Source organism: Rhineura floridana, chromosome 2 (genome assembly GCF_030035675.1).
Source record: "Rhineura floridana isolate rRhiFlo1 chromosome 2, rRhiFlo1.hap2, whole genome shotgun sequence".
NCBI classification, from domain to species: domain Eukaryota; kingdom Metazoa; phylum Chordata; class Lepidosauria; order Squamata; family Rhineuridae; genus Rhineura; species Rhineura floridana.
The window spans coordinates 199,609,966-199,622,529 of record NC_084481.1 but is presented as its reverse complement, the minus strand read 5'-3'; the positions used below and the strand labels follow the sequence as shown (position 1 = coordinate 199,622,529).

At 42.2% G+C, this 12,564-nt stretch overlaps 1 non-coding gene across 1 annotated transcript; it reads right to left on the bottom strand.

The window, feature by feature from the left end:
- Positions 1-2,535: 2,535 nt before the first annotated feature.
- LOC133378479 (5S ribosomal RNA) lies at positions 2,536-2,654 on the bottom strand. Its single transcript, XR_009761040.1, has one exon. It is a non-coding gene; the product is annotated as a 5S ribosomal RNA (ribosomal RNA).
- Positions 2,655-12,564: the final 9,910 nt, after the last annotated feature.

Here is a 12,564-nt window from a genome sequence, read left to right as displayed (position 1 = left end):
ATCCAATCCATCACTGAGGACAGACACTGGTTTAGGGGCTGGACGGCTTCCTTGGCATCAGGAGGAAAGGAGAAATAAAGCTGGGTATCATCTGCATATTGGTGGTATTGAACTCCAAACCTCCGGATGACCTCACCCAGCGGCTTCATATAGATATTAAATAACAAAGGAGACAAAACAGAGCCCTGTGACACCCCACAAGTCAGGGGCCAAGGAGCTGAGCAGGAGTCTCCAACTATTACCTTCTGAGTCCGACCCTCCAGGAAAGAGCGGAGCCAACACAAAACAGTGCCCCCTAGTCCCATCCTGGCTAGGCGGCTCAAAAGGATATTATGGTCGATAGTGTCGAAGGCCGCTGAGAGATCCAGGAGAATTAACAAGGACACACTCCCCCTGTCTAGTTCCCTGCGAAGGTCATCCACCAAGGCAACCAAAGCCGTCTCAGTCCCATGGCCAGGTCTGAAACCAGATTGGAATGGATCGAGATAATCCGTTTCCTCTAGGAAACGTTGCAATTGAATGGTCACCACCCGTTCCACTATTTTACTAAGAAAAGGTAGATTGGAGACTGGTCGATAGTTACTCAAACACAATGAGTCTAGGGAGGGTTTTTTCAATGATGGTCTTACAAGCGCCTCCTTCAGGCAACTTGGAAGAGAGCCTTGGTGAAGGGAGGCATTAACTACCCCACATACCCATGTGGCCAGTCCACCTCTAGCTTGTTTCAAGATCCAAGATGGACAAGGGTCAAGTGGGCAGGTGGTAGGCCTCATTCTGCCAAGAAGCTTGTCTATATCTCCAGGTTGAACAAGTTGAAAAGAATCCATCTTAATAGGACAGACAGAGGCCAGAGGTACATCCTTAGAGACTGCATTAATATTGGCGTCCAAGTCGGAGCGGATCTGATCTTTGTTTTGACAAAGGTACACATTTTTGCAAGCCACTTCTCATCATATGCCTTTTTGCATGTTATTTTCACTCATATATTCATTTTAAGCATGCTTTCCCCTAATATGTGCATTTTTGTAAATACTGTTTAGTTGGCAAACAGCATCCCAAAATTCTAATAAATGTGAATTTCGAAGGATGACTGTGTTTCAGATCTCATATTGTTTTGGAAAGTGCGAATTTGATAAATTCTGCTTGAAATGTGGACTGAAGTGAAATTCTCACCCATCCCTAATCACAAGACATCCTGAGTTGTGATTCTTACAGAGTGGAAGGAAGCAGTAATTGATTAGTATTTTCAGGCTACGCTGCTTGATGAAAAAGGGAAGAGATCTAGCAGGGATGACCCAACAGATTTCACTGCCCTTATGCCACTAAACAGTTTGCAGAGAAAAAAGTCAACAAAAACAATTAAAATTCCTTTCACTCACTTTAGATTCTTCGAAAAACAAATCGCTCAAAAGTGGAAGTTTTATTAGGGTTCATGATGAACAACGGCATGCAAAATAGTTCCATTGCTACTTTATGCTGCCATTACCTTAATCCTGAATACCATTCATCAGTTTCATTAATTGAATCCATGGAAGGAAAGGGCAATAAAAACACAGGATGGATCCATAACTCAGTGATGGAGTCTATAACACACGGCCCTTTTTCCTGAAGAGCTAAAAGTATTTTTTAAAAATATAGCAGTAGCACAGAGGTCTGCATTAGCTTTGCGGAAATAAGCTGGGACAGAGCTATAAATAACTCAGACACCTGAATAGGGACACCAGATAGAGTCAACTGCCAGTTCTAAGCATCACATGCATAGAAAGGAATCTGTTAAAAGTTGTTTTCTAAATATATGGCATTTATTTTGCTTGGTCCTGCCTTGCTGCATAGAGTTTAAGTTGCTACATTTCAGAAAGGATATCACAGAGAAGAGGGATCATCCAATGAAATTGATTAGTAGTGGATTCAGGGTAGAAAAAGAAAGTATGTCCTCACACAATAGATTTGTTCCAGCATTATGCCTGAACAGAAAATATCAAGCTGTGTATGGGGCACCCCCCAATGTTCCTACCCCTGCCTGTTCAGTCCCTGATGTTCCCTATTGAGCGGAGAAGATCTAAAGTTTACTGCCATGTATGTGTGTGTGTTTTTTTTCACTGCAGAGCTTGGAAAAGTTACTTTTTTAAACTACAACTCCCATCAGCCCCAGCCAGCATGGCCACTGGATTGGGCTGATGGAAGTTGTAGTTCAGAAAAGTAACTTTTCCAAGCTCTGGTTATGGCTGGGGAGGAAAGACTTAAACGTCCCGTTTCTGAAAGTTGCACTTATGGAAATCAATCACCCCATCTCACACCTAGTATTAAATGTTTTAAAACCCTGACATAGTTGATAATGATGCATGTGGCATCACATGTAGCTGTCCTATCCAAGTTGGTGGCCATCACTGCATCTTGTGGCAATAAGGATTACTGTTGTTGTTATATGCCTTCCAGTTGATTACTACTTATGGCAACCCTATGAATCTTTTTTAGATATATTCATAGGGTTTTCATGGTAGGTATTCAGAGGTGGTTTACCATTGCCTTCCTCTAAGCCTATGGCACCCGGTATTCCCACGCAGTATCCCATCCAAGTACTAACCAGGCCTGACCCTGCTTAGCTTCCGAGATCAGATGAGATCGGGTGTGTTCAGGGTAGTATGGCCGTAGACAAGGATTATTACAGAGGAACTAAAATAAACACAGAATATGATGCTTCCTACACAGGAACACAGATAAATTTCTTATTCCATTTCAAACCTGTGGTCCATCTAGCTCAGCACTGTCTACACTGACTGGCTATGGTTCCTCAGGGTTTCAGATTGGGGGTATTCACAGCACTACCTGGAGATGTCAGGGATTGACCTTGGGACCTTCTGTGTGTAAATCAGATGTTCTATCACTCAGCTGTGGCCCTTCCTAATGTGTTCTATTCTCCCCTCACTGCTGTTTGACAAAAAATGTGTGGTAAAGTGATCTGGCATAGTCGATAAGCTCAAGTCAACCATCTCACCAAGTGGTTACATGCAGCACCCCAGACTCTGTAAAACAAAACACCTGATACCATCTTAAACTAGAGTCTGTGGAGGCTTTACATTTCCCACCAGATAAAGGTGTGTGAACTTGAAGAGGAATGCTGCTCTTGAGGTTGCATATCTAAAAGGTCTCTGGTTGGCTTCACACATATTGTATTCCTTCCTTTGTTGTTAAACTTCTGGGTCTTGTACACCCCACCTGGGTTGCTTAACAAACTTTCATTTTCAAAGTTTGGGCAAACTGCCTACCTTTTCACACACTTAATAAAACCAGACAGAGAGAACTTCAGACTTAAAAGGCAAAGAGAGGGGGGAAATTGCTTATGGAAAAAATAACACCAGGCTGTTATTCTAAAGAAGGTTCACATTTGTTTTCAATATGGTCCTTGAATACAGTGTGGAAAATTGAAATGGTAGTTTTCTTCGAAGGCAGCAGTGCTACGAGAATGAATGGAAAAGGTGATTTGAGCCTGCAAAGAATATCCGGCACACAACAGCATTTTGATCTGAGTAATTTCCAAGCCATTACTCTGCTCTCCTTGGTTGCTTTTTTCCCCTCTGGGGTAAAATAAACCATGCTAATAATTGCTACAGCTGGGCTACAAGCTTGCTATTCCCTCCCATAAGCGCAAACACTTTATTTTGTATTTTCCCCCTTAAATGAAAGCTGTTTTAACACTGCAGGTAATGCCATTGTTATTTTATTCAGTGCCTGATTTTAGTGTGAGCCAAAGGCTGTGGTTGTGCCTCTGCAGCAATACCAGGAAATGGACAGAAAATGCAACATCTTTAACCAGCAAGGAAAAACAACTTTTGAATCGGATGCAAGATGGTCTCTATCACTCTGGAGTAAAAAGTCCTTTTATTTGCTAATTTCTATTTGCCATATCATCTTCCAGATTGAAAATGGAAGTGCTCTCAGTGATACCACATGCAGGCTTCATATTAAAAAAGCAAAATCTAAATATAGTGTAGTGAGTAAGGAAACCCATCAGAACAGAAGAAAGGCCAAACCTCAATGAGCATTCTGTAGTTCAGTTGCTTTCTGTAGTTCATTTGTGCCATCAGGGCAAGACTTTCGGGCAGAGGTCCAGGGCCCCACTCAGCAGGAAGAACAGCAGAATCCCCAAATGCAACAAAGCTTGCCTACCGCATCTAGAAGTAAGTAAGGTAATGCACATTTATCATTTAAGGTGAGGGACATAAAGCAGCTAGAGGAGCAGAGGTGTGCAGAGGCTACAGAAAGAACTGTGAATGGAGGGGTGTCTTATTTGCCATATTTTGGACCTCATAGGAAATGCACCAAACCCAACCATCTACAACCTAGAACTGAGTGTGTGGAGAACAGCAGGATAGGGCATAACTTTGGGCTGCCTGAGGCAGTTCCATCGACCATGGTGTCTGCCCATAAATGCAAGCCTAGAGTGGGAAGCAAGGGTGGTGTTAACAGGTTCCAGGAACCCTCTTTCTTGTGATATTGGGGAGGGGGTGATCTGTGCGCTTGTTTGGGCCACGGGTGAGAGACAGGGTGGATGGATGGAATTCTGGGTAACAGCCAGGAGCCTGGGAGGTGATGAATGAGGAGGTTTGGTAGAAGGAAAATAAAATGCTATCTATCTATCTATCTATCTATCTATCTATCTATCTATCTATCTATCTATCTATCTATCTATCTATCTATCTATCTATCTATCTATCTATCTATCTGTCTGTCTGTCTGTCTGTCTGTCTGTCTAACTGAATCAAATTTCTCATCCATCCCTAATCCTAATATTCAGAAGTGGAGTTGCTAAAACCTGCAAATGTTACTGCAGGCATACTCATAAGTGATTCTTCATACAACATCTCTGTCAGTTATACCATTTTCATCATTTTTATTCCAGTTTCTGTTTTCATCACAGTGACTGATTTTAAATGGTTGCTCTGCAGAATAGGAACAATATCTAACATTTCTCTCTCCACCACCTTATGTAATGTTAGGGTATCCAGCCTGTGTTTTTTGTGTTTCAGTTCACCAGAATGTGGAGCACCTCCAGGCTAGGTTTTACACAAAGTTCAGGAGCTCTAGAGACTGTGCACTGAGGTAGTTGAAGGTATAGGTATAGGCTTTTCTCATGTATCATGTGTATTAGAGTTTAATAAAGTGGTTTGGTCACCCTCCTTAATGAAAAAAGTAGATCCTACAACATACCTCTCCTGAAATCACTACATTGGCTCCCTGTCTGCTCCTGGATATGGATTCATCTCCAACTCCAACCTCTTAAAAGCCCTACATTGCCTTGGCCCTTCCATATCTCTTTGTTCTCATATACTGATATATCATGTCCATGATCTTTGTTCTTCCAGCTCCACCATCCTCAGCCATCCTAAAGTATCCTGCTCCTTCAGATGACTCAACCCTTTCACCCTAGTTTCACCTTTTGCTTGCTGCCTTGAGTGATGTCTCCTCTGACTTCCTTCAAATCTCACCTCAAAACTCACTTCTTCCATGTTGTCTTTGGAACAATGCCTTGTTCCCCTGCCCCTACCATAACCCAAGCACACATCAATGAAATATACATATTGTCCTTCTGTTTACCCCACCTCCATTTCCCAACTCCCATTATTGTCATCCCAGTGACAATTTTTAGATTGAAAGCGTCTTGGGAAAGAGACCTGCTCTTGTATAATTTGTCAAGCACCACACATGTTTATGACTCTCAATAAATCTGTTATGGAGAATCTGATGCCCTTTGGATGTTGTTGGACAACCAGAATGACTAATGGACAAGGATGGGAGTTGTAGTCCAGCAATATCTGGAGGGCTACAAATTCCCCATTCCTGGTATAATCAGCATTCCAGGGATTATTTTACAGATATAGAATGGATGGATCAAAGTGGAAAACAGGTCTAAAATGAATGTGGCAGATAGATTATTGGGTCTACACATGTTAAAATGATGCTTTCCTTGCTAGTTTATTCATCTCCTTCAGTAAGGATGAATGCATAGACATTTATTTTCATACATAACATTTTTGAAACTTTATTGTAAACCACAGCTTCTCATCTGCTCAAGCTTTATGGGGGTGGGGAGGGGGAAACCTTGCCTTACAAAACCTCTCAGTGCAATATCACCAGGGATGATAATTATGTCATCCTGCTTAAAAATGACTTTCTGGGGAGATGGGATTTAAAAAAAAATAGTAATAATAGTCTTCCCAGAACAAATGATTTAAGATAGCCTTTCCCAACTAGTGGGCCACCAGATGTTGTTGGACCACAAATCCCATATTTCCTGACCATTGACAATGCTGGCTGAGGCTGATGGGAGTTGTGGTCCAACAACATCTGGTGGCCCACTAGTTATTTATTATTATTATTTATTTATTTATTTATTTATTTATTTATTTATTTAACTTGTATACCGCCCCATAGCCGAAGCTCTCTGGGCAGTTTACAGTAACTAAAAACAAATACAATTTAAAATACATCTTTTAAAAAACAATTTAAAACACAATTTAAAAATTTAAAACAATATAAAACACATGCTAAAATGCCTGGGAGAAGAGGAAAGTCTTGACCTGGCACCAAAAAGATAACAGTGTTGGCGCCAGGCGGACCTCATCAGGGAGATCTTTCCATAATTTGGGGGCCACCACTGAGAAGGCCCTCTCCCTTGTTGCCATTCTCCGAGCTTCCCTTGGAGTAGGCACCCGGAGGACGGCCTTTGATCTTGAACGTAGAGTATCGGTGGGTTATTGCTTCTTTTATTTCTTCTAGTGTATATATTTTATTGTATTGCAATTTACATTCCATGGAGTTCAAATTGTAATGCAATAAAATACAATATAAGGGGAAAAAAGAAGCAATAAAAATACATCTGAAATCAATATGAGTATTTAATGCAGACCACTGGAGTTCCATGGACCACAGTTTGAAACCCCTTGCTGTGTGTTATTACCGAGAGGCAGCTGGATTCAAAACGTAATGTTGCATCTAGTTTAGAGGTACTCTTGAGTTGAGCAATTTCCTACATTTAGAAATAATAAGAGATTTATTATGGTTAGAGTCAGATTACAAAAAACTGAATTTATAATAGAAAGTTAACTTCGGGCAAATTGCTGCTGTTTCATATTCAGCATTTGATTTTAAGCTTGCCTCTTACCTTTTGTAAAAGTCAATCGGTTTAAATACATAATTCTCAACCTGGCACTAACTTCCAGCATCTAGCACAAAAGGAACCATTTTAAACATTCATTACTTCTCTGCCTTTTTCTTCTTCTTAAGGCAATTAAGCACTACAATTAAAATCTGCTACCTTGTGAGCTGGTGAAACAAAAGATGACCTGGAATTGACACTCTTTGCAACAGAGCCCCTTGAGTTATAATAGTCCTGAGCACTTATTTGGCTTGAGAATGAAAGGGAAAATGGGGGAACTTGTTTAGCGGACTATAAGTCAGTTACTGCCTCTGCTTATTCCTTTCAGACAAAAGTTGGAGGTGCAAGCCCCACTGGAGGAAGTTTTGAAGAAGTTCTTAATTCTGCTGCCCACGCCAGTACCCAGAGTTCTGTTACAGTCACTCGACTCCCAGAAACAGAAGAAGAGCTTCAGTGCTAGACTGCAGGGATGCCCACTGGTTCTCTCTGTCCCACAGCTTGGAGCCAATTCACATATGAAACCATTTATTTTATTTTCAGGATTGAGTATGCAGATGTATGACTTTATGGAGAAGCATTCATGTAAACTAGGCAACACCCAGGGTCAACTGGTGATTCTTGTGATAAAACCAGAAAAATGCTGTCTGTTGCCATGTCTTATCCAGTTATCTTTAGTACTTTATGTGGCCTTGTGCCTACATGCGTCATTGCGTGGAAAAAATCAGTGGGTCCTGTTATGGGTGAACTTGCTCAAAGTCTCACTTTATAAATGTTTTTACACACCTTCTATAAGAAAGTGTCACTTTTGAAAATGGCTTCCACCAATGTTGTACTCGTAGAGGTTTGTGTATATATATATATCGAATTTTTGAATAATCTGTTCAAATATTGTTTTAGTTATTTAGTTGGGAAAGGCTGATTTAAGATGAATGCTTGCTAATAAAATCACAACAGTTTAGAGCAGTGGTTCCCAAACCTTCCCCTCCATGGACCACTTGAAAATTGCTGAGGGTGTTTGTGGACCATTTAATGATTTTTCTGCCTATTGTAGCAGTTGTAATGCAGTGCTAGCTGCTGTATGATTGTTAATTGTATCTGCAATGCTTCTTTTATTTCTTATATTCAATTTTATCAACATGGCAAGTTCTCTGGAAGATGATGGGACTTGTCCGAGCTACCGTGCATAAAATCATGAAGGTGGTGTTTCCAGCTACCCCACTACCTCCAGCCTTTGGAGGGCTTGCAAGAAGTGGCTGCAGGAGTGAGACTGCGAGTAACATCATAGGTGGGGCGTTACTAGGAGCAAAGCTGAAACTGTCTTAATTTTCTTTTCTGTTTGCCATATTGCCAAGAGGTGTAATGTGGCCTGCTAAAGAATGTAATGTTATACTTATAGTATTGAAAAGGTTTTTGTGTTTGCTGTGACATTTGTTATTGTTTTATTACTGTTGTATTATCTTATGAAATTGTTTTTGTAATTGTTGTTTGCTTTTGTTGTAAGCCACTTTGAGCACATTTTTTTTTCGTTGTAAGTCGCTTTGAGTTCCATTTTGGAAAAAAAAGTGAATAATAAATATCATAAATAAATAAATATGGTATTTGAACACATTACAATTTGTATTCCATAGAATTCAAACTAATACAATAAAATGCAATATAAGAAATGAAAGAAGCAATAAAAATACAATTAAAAATCAATATGAATATTTAATGTGATGGATGTGGTGTCTCCTGCCTTCAACCTCAAATCCACAAACAAACCGTGGACCACCAGAATGAAGCTTGCAGACCACTGGTGGTCTATGGACCACAGTTTGGGGACCCCTAGTTTAGAGCACATTTGGCTAACATCACCATCATCTGAATGATCTACTAGAGGATTCCAGATCCTAATCTTTCCTTCTGGATTCAGACATTTTAGAGTCCCTCTGTCTTTGTAACTCACCAGCTTAATCTCAAGGACTTGTCATCAACCCTGGGGTTATAACTAGTTCTTCTCAAAGAAAGAGCAAAAAGGAGAGGGAAGAACAGAGAAAAGGAAGATGAGGGAAATCTGATGGAAATGGGGCAACAGCAACTCCTGTTTAGGGTCTTTTGTTTGTATTCCAGAAGGAAGATAGAGTTAGGGTCCTCCAGCTGTCTAGGCTTGTCTATCTTTACTTGTGTTCTTCTCTACCTAACTTCCTTCCGTTGTAAACTGATATGCTCAGAAAAGCTTATCTGCCCTCCTACTTCTTCAACTGTCCAAGGAGAGAGGAGACATCTTTGGTCCTGATCAGATGCCAGTATAATTCGGATCTGATGTTTTTTGCACATCCTTTTAATTTGGACCATTTGCATGACTTTTTCCCCAACGCGAGTACATTCAGCTGCTTTTCCCTTTAACTCCGGATTAAATCGATGCAACAAAACCCTGAAATTGCTTTTAAAATCCGCACCTGCTTCGGTGCGCTTCTACCATGTATTACCTTTTAAGTGCCTTTTTTTGGCTGCGCAGTTTCTTCGCCATTAGTTCCTCCCTTTTCTCCTCCCCTTTAACTGTCTCTGGGTGTCATTTTGTTTCCTGCCATTGATGAAGCAACTTCCAGTTGCTCTTGCCTTCCTTTCTCCCACTTCCCCCCAATACATTCCTCCCCTGCTCCTTTAAACAAAATCACATTCATCCAAAATATTCACCATAGAATATCTAATTCTGTGAAAGCTCTCTGCATGTGATGTGAGCGGGTTTTTTCCCTACCCCTTCATTCTCTCCCTTCTGCAGCAACACCAACAACTCCCCGAGGGTAGCAGGGAAGAACTGAAGCTTGGGAAATTCCTTCCTGGCCGCCAGAGAGGGAGATTCCCCTTCAGCCTTGGCTGGCTCTCTTGCTTGAGCTGCGGGGGGGGGGGGCACAAGCCGCTACACGCCGCTTGCTACACCCAGGCTTGGAGCACACACAGCCACAGCGAGAGGAGGCTGGTGAAGGCGCTGTTGGGGTAATTTATAAGCACCCAAAAGCGCAGGGGGAAGGGGAGCTGCCTTGGCATCTCATCCCAGCATCTACTGCACTCATCCCACTGCAATAATATTAAATGGTCAATGCTTCCTTTAGTAGAGCAGCTGTAGGTGATTCCCTTTCTTTCAAGCGCCTATTCCTCCCTTCATTTAGGGAAACACCGCCCCTTCCCTGCCTCCGCAGTTAACATTCTAATGTGTGAGCGTGGCAACAAGGAAACACTGATAGCAATAAACGCACACGTGTGTGAATGCTAAAAAGAAAAACAGGCAATTTATCTGTAGCGAGGGCAGAAGTATGTGAACTGTCAAAATCAATCCTGATGGAAAAAGCAGCATTTTTAATGTGGATCTTGGCTCATATGTGAACCAGCCCTTTGTCTTTGCTCTCTCTCTTGAGCCGTGAGGGCAATACCCAAGTCTGGGAATTGCACCTCCAACTTAGTTAGAACTAAGTATGCCTTTCCCATCTGCTATGTATTTCTATAAAAAAGTCACTTTTCTTATTTTACTAATCTTAAAACTCAGTGATCTAAATGCAGGGTAAAAGCCTGCTACTTATGTAAATACACACACTGATACACATGCAGCTCAGACTGCTGAGGATCTCTGCATACATATTTCCATAACAAAATCCAGGTTTAAATGACATATAAATCAGGTGATCACTCTTAATTTTCAAAGAGTGTGTGTGTGTACATACACACACACAGAGCTGTTGCCCATGCTCGCTTCACTTGCTAAGCCCGTTTACATCACCAAAGTTTCTGCCCCCCCACAGGGTCTCCAGAGCTCCCTGACCCCCACAGGTTGCCAGAGCTTCCCCTTCTCTCCCATGGGTTGCCAGAGCTCCTCCTCCCCCCATGGGTCCCTAGAGCTCCCCCATTCCCACAGGTCTCCAGAACTCCCCCCCAAACCCCATGGGTTGCCAGAGCTTCCCCTGCCCACCACAGGTTGCCAAAGCTTCCCCTTTTGTAAGAATGACACCTTCAAAAATATAGGGGAAGAGAGAGAGACAGATGCTTTTCATAAATGTTATTGTTGAAACAAATATAGCCGAAGTCTTTGAAAGTACCAAAAGGGAGGCAGATGGTGCCATTGTGAAGTCCCAGTGATAGTTGAATCTGATTATTCATTTTTTTCTCTGTCCTCATCAGTATAATGAACAGAATGGTGGAGTAATGATCTGTGACTGCTAACATGTGCTGGCAATGCAGCCACCAGGATGTTCTCAGATGTCATGATGTTAGTAAGAAATTGATAATTTTTCATACACAGCTGGATTCAGTACAGTGCTGGGTGTGGTACACTAGATAAAACTGGCATGAACTAATGGGCAGAATGTTATGTCACTAGATCTCTGCCAGGGGCTGTTTTGGCCCATCCCCTTTGGCTGGAATGGAGGAGATGCATACCTATGTGAAGTGGTACCATCCAGTGCCTGGTTTCTTCAGATCCAGTGGGAAAACCTAGTGTGGGATTAATTAGTCACCTCTTGGGGGGTGAACTGAGTAGGAATTTTGCATGTAAGACTGTCAATTGGCACTTTTTTTTGCTTCCTCTAGGGATGGGAAACCTGTGGCCTTCCTGATGTTGCTGCTTTCCATCTTCCATCAGCCTCAATCACTGTGGCCTATGCTCATGGAAGTTATAGTTCAACAAAATCTGGAGGGCCACAGGTTCCTCACCCCTGGCCTACTGCACACTTAAACAGGGGAGTAGTGCATATTGAATTGGCTAATTGGATGCTTGGAACTAACACTAGTTAGCGAATACTAGTCAAAGCCATGGATCAATAAGATCTAGCACTTTGAGTAGGATGGTGTCACACATATTGGGAGACAGTGAGAGGCATTTCCAGCTCTCTCCTCATGCTCACATGGAGATTAAGGTTGTTAGGTAATTTGATGATAGTTGCACATCCTTGGTAGCTAATAGAGTTATGGCTCTTTCACTGAATTGTCTCATATTTTCATTCCAGTGTATTGTCAGCTCTTCACTGAGACAGCAGTGTCGGTGGGTGTGCAGGCAGGGCTGGAGATTCCTTGGTAATTGCCGGCCGTAAGTCCTCAGCCGGCAGCTTGGCTATAAATCTGCCAGGCTAGCAAGGAGGAAGCAAGATAAGGGCAGAGGCCGTTCAAAGCTTACGTGCCAAGCCAGAAATCCAGAAGAGACGTCAGTGAAGGTCAGGGTCTAGTTTGCCGAGACATCAGTCCAAGTCAAGGTTCAGGGGATAGGAAGACACACAGTGGTCACACCTGACATTGTAGTCAGCCACAAGCTGAAGCCAAGGTTTGACTTTTAAGGAGCAGGTTTGTCAGCAGGTGTGAGCCATCAGCGTTTTGGCCTGAAGTGGACAGGCCTGCCCCTCTTCTGCCTGACCTTCTGTTGTCTACGTTCTGCAGGTGAGGGG